General features: G+C 39.5%; 1 long non-coding RNA gene across 1 annotated transcript; it reads left to right on the top strand.

Annotated features, from left to right (window-relative positions):
- The first annotated feature begins 2,471 nt into the window (after positions 1-2,471).
- On the top strand, positions 2,472-5,622 carry LOC139561495 (uncharacterized). Its single transcript, XR_011672157.1, has 3 exons — positions 2,472-3,401; positions 3,581-3,686; positions 3,967-5,622. It is a non-coding gene; the product is annotated as an uncharacterized lncRNA (long non-coding RNA).
- Positions 5,623-10,757: the final 5,135 nt, after the last annotated feature.

Below are 10,757 nucleotides of genomic sequence, written 5' to 3'. Positions count from 1 at the left end.
ATACATTACCTACATCTATATTACCTACATAATCTACATTATTATACTTTATAACATGTTTCTAAACACTTCTACATTAATGTGGATGCGACCATGGTTATGGATAATCCTGAATGAATCTTGAATAACGATGAGTGAGAAAGTTACAGACGCACAAATATCATACCTCCAAGACATGCTAACCTCTCCCCATTACAATAACAGAGGAGGTTAGCATTTTGGGAAGGGGGGGTGAACGGTTCACCCGATATGAATGGAAATATCCACACATTAAAGCTGACAGTTGCACTTTAACCTCATAGTCATTGTATCATTTCAATTCCAAAGTGCTGGAGGACAGAACCAAAACAGCAACAACATTGTCACTGTCCCAATACTTTTGGGGCGCACTGTATATTGTGTTATACCTATGTATACTACAATCAACACAAAAATAACTCTCCAACACCAAAACAACAGTCTAGTTGTGTTAACCCCCTAGTGACATTGAGGGATATATGACTCCTAGTGGTGAGCTGAGCTATAACGTGTGGTGTGCTGCTGTGCTCTCTGGAAGTGAACCAGGACAACACACTGTAGCCAGGACCACAACAGAAGCCCAATAGACATTGTTTTAGTGTGGACACTAAACATTATTACAATTTAATATGTATATACTGTATACACTTACCTGCAGTATTCTTACTATTCATGTGTGGATTGTTATTGGCATTGATCATGTTACCACAGACTTGTTAACTGTATCATATGAAAGCTAGGACCACAACAGAACCAAGGTGTAAAGGAAAGTCTGAAGCCCAATAGAAGGAAGGTCAGGCACTGGTGTCATGCCCAATGAAACTCAGAGAAATGGCAATGGCAAAAAAACTCAACGAAAAAAACAAGTATTGAACGATAATCAATTTTCTCTATATTTTTGGGGAAATATAGATGTTTTCTAAATTTGAATCTTTATTTTTGTGGTTATAAACATGACAATGAAAGTTTAATTTACTCTTTATAAAGGCATTTTCAATAAAGTAAGTTTATCATCAGAGACCAATACAACATGTAGGTTGGTAGCCTAGAAGTCAAACGCGTTGGGCCAGTAACCCAAAGGTCGCTGGTTCAAATACTGAGTTGAGTAGGTGATTTTTTTTTTTGTCGATGTGCCCTTGAGCAAGGCACTTAACCCTAATTGTGCATATAAGTCTCTCTGGATAAGAGCATCTGCTAAAATGTCTCCAAAACATGTAGGTCTCATTTACAGTATGTTCTATCAGATACCAATACAATATGTTAGTCTTTTACAGAATGTTCTAGGTCCTCAGGATTATGATTTGTCCTGTTAATGGACAATAAAACATTTACACAGAGCAATACAATATTTTTAAAACAAGTCAATAGGGACCAATTCTGAAATTCTGAAAAAGTCAGACACGAAACAATTAACAATCGTAATTTACACAAATAGCAAAAATGTTACATTGAGGAAAACATATTTTCAAATTCACAACCGTTACGAGTAAAATAAAAATCAAGTCGAGTAGCATGTTTCTCCGTGATCGCTAAAGTTACTTTGTATCGTTGGGTCAGCTAAGCACAGCAGCTGACTCGGGACGGGAGGCTACTGCAATGACTCGAGTCAGAAAACCTGCTTCGTGAAAACTCATGTTAGCAGCACTTCTACAGTAGCTTGCTAGCTAGGTTTTTGTTGGAAGCATTCAACATTAACTGTGCAGCACTAAGTATGTTGCAGGTTGGTAGCTGCATCGTTTCAGTGACTGGCTCAGTAACAAGCTAATGTTGGACAAATTATGATAGCTTTCGTGCCCATTGTCAAACTTCAGAAATACAACTAATTGAAGCACAGACCTGCTATGCTAGATGTGAGATGGTGCGAATAGGAAATTCTTAACCAAAACAGGTCAACATTATTTACAGTTGTATCATTTTAGCTTTGATTAATTCAGCATGTTTTGAGGATGAAATTAAGCAGACGATGTCACCTAGGTAGTATTTTCGAATGTTACGGCAGCCCATTGTAGCCGGACTACTTTTGATCTATCCCATTACCCTTTGCGAGATACGAGACAGATCAGTGAAGGCGGAATCGATGCTCTATCAACGCGTGCGCTGAATACAACAAGTGTAGATCTTACTGTAAAATACTTAGTTACAAGCCATTAACACCAACAACGCAGAGTTGAGAAAATATTTGCTAAATATAAAAAATAAAAAAGTAACACTATAAAATAACTATATAACATAACAGGGGGGGGGGGGGTGGCACACATCAGAATCATTTTGGTGACTTATTATGCCCTCTGATGTGTGCCACAGGAAGTATTAGACTCTAGTCACAAAAGGAAGTGGTTATTTCAGCAATAATCGTTTTCAGAGCCCTCTACTGTTCTCTCTACCCATCCCTCAACCCTCCATCCCATCGTGCTTTTTTTTCCCCTCTTATGGCTTTTCCTACATTTTTTTTAACACTTTTTCTGTTTTAGTTTTTAAGAATGTAGGCACAGTAGTAATAATAAAATAATAATAAAAATAATAAATCAAAAATGTTTACTCTGGGCGAAAAAGACAGTTCAAATATATAAGTCAACATGAGTGCATATCCATAATCACAGTAAACTGTTATAATAATATTTTTTTTAAATAGGAAAAAATAAACAAATGTAAATAATACAATAAACAAAACTATGACTGAATGTTTTTCCATGAAGAATCCCCTCACCAATAGGTCCCTTCACCCTCAATAGGACACCACCTCCACCTCCACCATCCCCATCAACCTCCCCCACCCCTTAACCACAAAACACAATAATGATAATAATAATTGAAATTAAAAATATATATATATGTACCAAGATCTATATACACATACACACACAAGTACAGTACATATACCTAAACATATTCACAGGACACTCAACTTATCTCTTATCTCTTTTCCTACATCAGATATACAGGTGACATTTCCACCTGGATGACAGCACATAATCAGCAAGACGGAGATGCACTTCATTCGAGGGAATGCCTGCCCATTCCCAGATGTTAGATCATCCCAGATGATCACATGTCATTTACATTCCAGCTCTAACCTGAACGTTCTGCTTCTTCCTCCACACCATCCAGCGATGCCCCCAAGATGCCAAGTCAGAGCCTTGTCAGCTCCAGATTTGACTACTTCAACTCACACCCTGCTGGAATCCCTGCATTCTCAGATTCCCCTCTGTTATTAATCTCTATATTCTAATCAAGGAAGTGTTTCAAAATGCTGTACTTGTATTAACATATATGTTCAGATCATTCCTGAGAGAGAAGGGGTGTAGTATCTCCAGATGGGCGTGTGGTACCTTCCTCACCCATGCCAACAAGATGTTACTTCTTGTGGGGTCTTTGCCTTGAAAGTAAGTATGAGAGTATAAGTAATGTTCAATTAACCTACTGAAAGTATACTGACTAAAAGGCAAAACAGAACTGTCAAATTATATTATAGCTGTGTCGTTGTTTACTTGCGAATTAGAATCTTAAGTGTGACATCATTTTGTTGGGGAAGACTGAAATGCCCATCCAATTTTTTTCCCAGTTTGCTGAATGTGTTCTGAAGGAGGAGTCGATTGTCTTTTCAAATACGGACAAAGATGTTAACATCATGAGAGATGAAATAGCAGTGACTCTCCTCCAAAACACTGGTATGTTCAATTTCTAATTTCATATAATTATAGATTAAAAAAAACATTTATATGGATCTTTCAAGGTGGACAATAATGAGGAAGACACAAACTGGGTAATTGCTTGTTCACTTTTAAAGGCACATTTTTAGGAGTACAAATGTGTATAAGCAGTAATATTTCTAGAGGCAGTATCATCCGCTTTGTCTGATAATGAAATAATTGTAATTCAAGAAAATGTATTAAACATTTTCATAATAAATGTCAGTTATTTTCAGAGTTTCTCCCATTCTTCTCTCAGATCCTCAACCTCTGTCAGGTTGGATGAGGAGCTGCACAGCTATTTTCAGGTCTCTACCAAAGATGTTCGATCCAGTTCAAGTCCAGGCGCTGGCTGGGCCACTCAAGGACATTCAGAAACTTGTCCCGAAGCCACTCCTGTGTTGTCTTGGCTGTGTGCTTTGGGTCTTTGCCCTGTTGGAAGGTGAACCTTCTCCCCAGTCTGAGGTCCTGAGCTCTCTGGAGCAGGTTTTCATCAAGGATCTCTCTGTACTTTGCTCTGTTCATCTCTGCCTCGATCCTGACTAGTCTCCCAGTCCCTGCTGCTGAAAAACACCCCCACAGCATGATGCTGCCACCACTATGCTTCACCGTAGGGATGGTGCCAAGTTTCCTCCAGACGTGACGCTTGGCATTCAGGCCAAAGAGTTCAATCTTGGTTTCATCAGACCAGAGAATATTGTTTCTCATGGTCTGAGAGTCTTTAGGTGCATTTTGGCAAACTCCAAATGGGCTGTTATGTGCCTTTTACTGAGGAGTGGCTTCCATCTGGCCAATCTACCATAAAGGCCTGATTGGTGGAGTGCTGCAGAGATAGTTGTCCTTCTGGAAGGTTCTCCCATCTCCATCAGGTTCTTGGTCACAACCCTGACCAAGGCCCTTCTCCCCCTATAGCAGAGTTTGGCCCGGGCAGTCAGCTCTAGGAAGAGTCTTGGTGGTTCCAAACTTCTTCCATTTAAGAATGATGGAGGCCACTGTGTTCTTGGGGACCTTCAATGCTGCAGAAATGTTTTGGTAACCTTCCCCAGATCTGTGCCTCGACACAATCCTGTTTCGGAGCTCTACGGACAATTCCTTCAACCTCATGGCTTGGTTTTTGCTCTGACATGCACTGTCAACTGTGGGACCTTTGTAGACATGTGTGTGCCTTTCCAAATCATGTCCAATCAATTGAATTTACCACAGGTGGACTCCAATCAAGTTGTAGAAACAGCTCACGAATGATCAATGGAAACAGGATGCACCTGAGCTCAATTTCGAGTCACATAGCAAAGGGTCTGAATACTGATGGTATTTTTTTGCAAAAATGTCTGAAAAATGTCTGTTTTCACTTTGTCATTATGGGGTATTGTGTGTAGATTGATGAGGATTTTTTTTTTTTTAATCAATTTTAGAATAAGGCTGTAACGTAACAAAACGTGGAAAAAGTTAAGGGGTCTGAATAGTTACAGAATGCACTGTATATGCATAAGTATATACACAAGTACAATTCTCTCTAATATAGTTTGTACCTTTCAGAGAGAAACACATGCATGTTGAAAGCAAACAGGAATGAGATGTGACTGCTGCTTACAATATTGATTAAATCATTTTTTTTCAACATTCCCAGAGTCACAAAGAACCCACTAACATGAGGAAACAGCCCATAATAGTAAAAAGAAAATATACTTAGTATGTATACAATACAGCAGAATAACAAATGTTTATCAGCAGTATAAAAAGGTTCCCAACACATTAAGGTCTGTGTGCAGGTATTTGAACGACCAATCAGTCAAAGCACAACGCAGTCAACAGTACAAAACGCACCACTTCTTTCTGATCTCTCCATCACACTTGCTCATGGGAGATTTATCCATTTATACCACAGCTCACCCTAGATTGTAGTCATCCTTGAAAGCTACGCTGACGACTTACCTAAACAAACTTTGTGAGTGTAGGAAACATTAATCTAGTTATTAAAGTCCTTGCCTTTCAACGCTCTCTTATTGTCAGGAATTTTTTCAAGATTTTGAATTTTTCTGTCTTGTACTCATCTGTCGAAGTGTAGTCCAAAATAGTTCTTTGTAACGTATCCTGTCTACCACAGGAGGTTGGTGGCACGTAAATAGGGGAGGACGGGCTCATGGTAATGGCTGGAGCGGAATTAGTGGAATGATAGCAAAAACATCAAACACGTGATTTCCATGTGTTTGATGCCATTCCATTTGCTCTGTACCACCCATTATGATGAGCCGTTCTCCCCTCAGCAGCCTCCACTGCTGTCTACCTGATATGTACTGTACAACATCCTGATTTGTGTCCAGAGGGGTATACTACACAGGAAGATCAATGACAGCCAGCTATCTTGCCAAAATATTCTGAAATAACCTTTACTTTTTTAGAAAGAGTAGCTTGAAATGGTCATTGTCTAATTGACTCAACAACCAAAAACACATATCTAAGTTTAGCTTTCTTTATGACCCAAAAATTATAGTTATTTCTGCTTGTTTATCAAATTTAGCTGGCTAACTCATTAATCCTGCTTATAGTATACCCCTTGAAGGAGGTGTCACCCAACGTCTGATTGTTCTGTTTGCTTCTTAAATGGTAAACGGTTTTCATTGCAAGACGTAATGAATATAACCCTGGGGTGCATTCATTACGAAAACCGTTTACCGTTTAAGAACCAAAAGGAAGCAAACAGAGCAAAATTAGTTTATATTGGACAAATTCAGGTAGGTCACTCCACATTTCACTCTGTTTTATTCCATTTAATTAATATTTTGCAACAGAATCAGTATAATGAATACGCCCCTGTTATGTTAGGTTAGGGTTGGACTGAAAACATTCAGGACGGTAGTCAGTAGATCTCCAGGAAAAGGGAGCCTTGGCATAGGGCACCTGTCACTGTCAACACTGAGTGTTCTTAGGGCGCCAGCTAAAACTTTATATTATTTGATTTTTGAGAGAATGTCCTAAAATATATATATTTTTTGAATGATCCATACACTGCACGGTAGACAAGGGAAACAGAAGAAAAGTGAAATATGTCCTGAGTGAATATGAAATGGAGGATTGCACAGAACATCTGGAAGAGCTGGAGAAGGAAATGAACATGCAAAGAGTGAGGGTGAATCAACTGCGGTGGAAAGTGTAATGATGACAGCCGAGAATGAGTTGAGTGTAGCGGGAAGGGGAGTGGTAAGGAAGGTGGGTGACAAGTGTTAAAAGAGGGATACGTGCTCTAGTAGTTCGGAGATGGAACCTGGCGGGAGCGTGGATGAAGTACCCTCGGTGAGGACTGCCTTGTTCGGGCCTCGTTCCGAGGATGTAAAGAATTATTACAGCCCAGTGGGAGTGAGATTGGTGGAGAGAGTGGACCCTTGCAGTTTGGCTGAAGAGTGGAAGACAGTGATAAAGGAAAATGGAACAAAAAGGGCTAAAGTTGTTAATGAGTATAGGTTTTTAGTTGGAATAAGTTTCACTGACAATTATGCTTTTTTGGGAGATCCGTTTGAAGTATCTAGGATGGTAAGGGATGCATTGGGAAAGGTGGAGTCGGTTAGAGTGACCAGAAGTGGTTTTGTTCCGATTTTTTGTGTGTCGAAAGAGCAGAAGGAAAAGGCTATCGACTTATGAAGTGGAGATTTTTGTAGCAGAGCACCGTTAAAAGGTGTCTTCTCTGGTGTCGCATTGGTTGTGCATGCCTTGTGGTTTACGAGGCGCATACCAGGAGTAGTTGGAGCACGCCGGCTGAACCGTGTAGTGGATGGGGGAAGAGAAGAAAGCCTGTCTGTATTATTGATGTTTGACGAAGAGTATCTCCCTTCACATGTGAAGATGGGATATGTTAAGTATTTTTACATTTAACTAGGCAAGTCAGTTAAGAACAAATTCTTATTTACAATGACGGCCTACCCCGGACGACGCTGGGCCAATTGTGCACCACCCTATGGGACTCCCAATTACGGTCAGATGTGATACAGCATGGATTCAAACCAGGTACTGCAGTGACACCTCCTGCACTGCGATACAGTGTCTTAGACCACTGCGCCACTCGGGAGCCCAAATATGTGATGAGAGCTTTTGTGTCCAAGATGTTATTTTGCCGTAATTACAGAAAGTATGGAGATGTATCAAGTGTGTGATTCACCGGAGTGCCCGGTTAGGGTGAAGGAGTATGAAGAGGCAAGGGTCAGGGATATACAGCAGGTCTCCTACACAGAGGCACGTGAAATAGTTGAAGGAGCGAGGGGAGCTGAAAATATGGCGATGGATGCTCCGCACACTGTGGAAATTCAGTGTTGTTCAACTGTTGAAGGAAACTGATATGCTGATTGTGAAGAAGGTGGATTTTATGGTGTTTATCTCGCATGTGTTTAATTGTACAGCACAAACAAACAAAAAAGGCCAAGAAACTGGACATAATAGTACTTGGTGCTGAAAGGTTTTTGGGGTTTCCAGAACTTCACTGTCGAAACATTGCAAAGAATAGTTTCCAAAGATGTTCTTCCTTCTCAGGCGTTGGGCGTTGGGCGTTGGCAGTTGAATCTGAATAAAGGAGTACATTAAGTTTTGTTTTTGTTTATTTTGTTTGGTTTCATTTGGTTAATTACAGTATTTGGGCAGATATACAGCCAAGGCAGTGGGTGGCGGCATACAACTGTGGCATTTCTTTATGGACTGCCATAATATAAAAGAAGAAGACCCAGTACAGTAGGTGGTGGCCATAAAACTTTAAAGAATAAGAAGTTATCTGATCGTGTCTACCTTATATTTGCCACTTCCTGATTTTAAGAAAGGGAGTAGTCATCCAACACCTGCCTCCCCTCTACATCTCTCTCTGTTGATGTTGTAGGGCACCAGTCACTGTCAACACTGTCTGTGTTCTTAGGGTGCAAGTTAACACATAATATTCTTTGATTACTGATAGAATGTCCTAATTAATTTTTGTAGAATTATCTACATACAGTGCATGTTCATTTAAGTACAAATAACGCTACAGTAATGTCATAAGGAATCTGGTATTGAAGCCCAGTAGAGGGCACAATTTACCCAAAATGGAGGAGCCACCCTTGCTACCACAGGGCAGTGTTGTAGCAGTCCCTGCTCTATACTTCCTATAACTGCAAATAGAAAATATACTTACAGTATATGTATGCAATATAGTAGATTAATCATCAAGATAAACAGGTTCACAACAAAATGAAGGTCTGTATACAAGCATTTACATTACCAATCTTAAAGGGAAATAAAAATATCTTCAACTTTATATTCATCATCTCTAGCACTACCCCAACATCATATGTTAAAATGGCACGTTTCTATGTTTTGTAGTAAAAAAAATAGAGGAAGACAAGTGTTTTTGATTACATCATCTGGTGTGTATTGTGTGATTTTAACAATTCTAAGGAAATTTAAGACATTAACAAGTTACCTCCAAGCGGCAGGTAGCCTAGTGGTTAGAGTGTTGGGCCAGTAACTGAAAGGTTGCTAGATTGAATCCCCGATCCTAGGCTGTCATTGTAAATAAGAATTTGTTTTTAACTGACTTGCCTGGTTAAAGAAAAGTCAGGGACCTCCAGTGGCTCCTGGGACAACTTGGGGGTAGATATAGTACTATGTTCTGGCCAGCAGGAAGATCAAGTCCCAAACAGCAGAGCTAATGGAGAAGATAGAGAACCAGTGACTATCAATACAATGGAGACTGATCTTCAGTTTGGATGAGAGGGTGGACTGGGATGAGAGAAAATCCTCACAAGCTGTTTGGAAAGAAACCTTTGTGAAGAGATCAATGGTGGGATGAGTTGTATTTAATGTGTTTCTTATTTTTTTGAAAATGAGATTTAAAAAAATAATTCACTGATAAACAGATACAACAGAAGGAAAGGAAACACCGATTTTTCATGTGGGTCGTTCACAAATGTCACAAATATTCCAAATGTAATTATTAATTCCTCAACAATCCGTTTACATACAAATGTCAAATATGTAGGCTACCAAACAATCTTGCTCCAAAATATGTTTTCATGTAAAAAAAATACAAATAAATAAAGATCCAAATTATTTTTGTTCCAGTTTCAAGCAGAATTACCCATATGACCGCTTATAGTTTTACCACAAGATGGAGATCTTGTGTCACTTTGTGTAGATGACAGACCTGGGCCCAGTTTCCCAAAAGCCTTAAGTCTTAAGATGCCTTTGGGAAACTGGGCCTAGTACATTTCATGAGTGTTGAAATGTGTCCAGCACCAGTACAGGTGTAGAAATGTTTGACATGGACCTATATAAGGTAGTATACAGGGTTAAATATAAAGTAGCATACATGGTCATAGAGGGTCCATATGCACAAAGTATATCAAAGGTGGAGTGCTGATCAAGAATTGGGTTCCCCCTCTCCGTGACATCTTGTTCATTATGATCAAAAAGGTTAAACTGATTCTAGATCAGCACTGACACACTGAGCTGCTTTGTGAGTACAGGCACAGATATCCAATGTTTTTTTTAAAGCATTTAGAAAAATATAAGAAACTGTACAATCTTAAGATGTGAATTATTAAATATTACTGAATTGTTGCAGTGAATCTTTTGAGATGTTATTCTACTGTGCGTTGTTGGTGTTGAAGCAAACAAGGCACTGTTGCGGTATTTACAGACAGGATTGATAGACTTGTGAGCTACATCGATCTTTATTTGATAGACCTACCAGAGAATTGAACATGTTTCCACATAAATAGAAACTACATATTGGTCGGGGAGAGCGTTAGACAGGCTTTCATAGAATTTAAATTGCTCTCTATAAAGAATGTTGACTAATATTTTGTCATGAGGAGGGCAGGGGAGCCAACCCTTCCGCCGCAATTATCACCGCAGGGAATCGCCCTCTCACTGAAGACAGCTCTGCCATTGACAGGTAAATTATGAGTCGAGATGAGAAGGTTCTAGTCTATATGGCTTTTAAAAGCATCAAGCTTTTATGCCCAAGTAAAAGATATGAAAACCAACTGCTTTTCTAGCTCACAGACCGCTAGGAGAGCCAAAACACTCACGCGC

This window comes from Salvelinus alpinus, chromosome 31 (assembly GCF_045679555.1).
Source record: "Salvelinus alpinus chromosome 31, SLU_Salpinus.1, whole genome shotgun sequence".
Classification (NCBI taxonomy): Eukaryota; Metazoa; Chordata; class Actinopteri; order Salmoniformes; family Salmonidae; genus Salvelinus; species Salvelinus alpinus.
The sequence above is the reverse complement of the archived record's forward strand: the minus strand, read 5'-3'. Positions and strand labels throughout refer to the sequence as shown.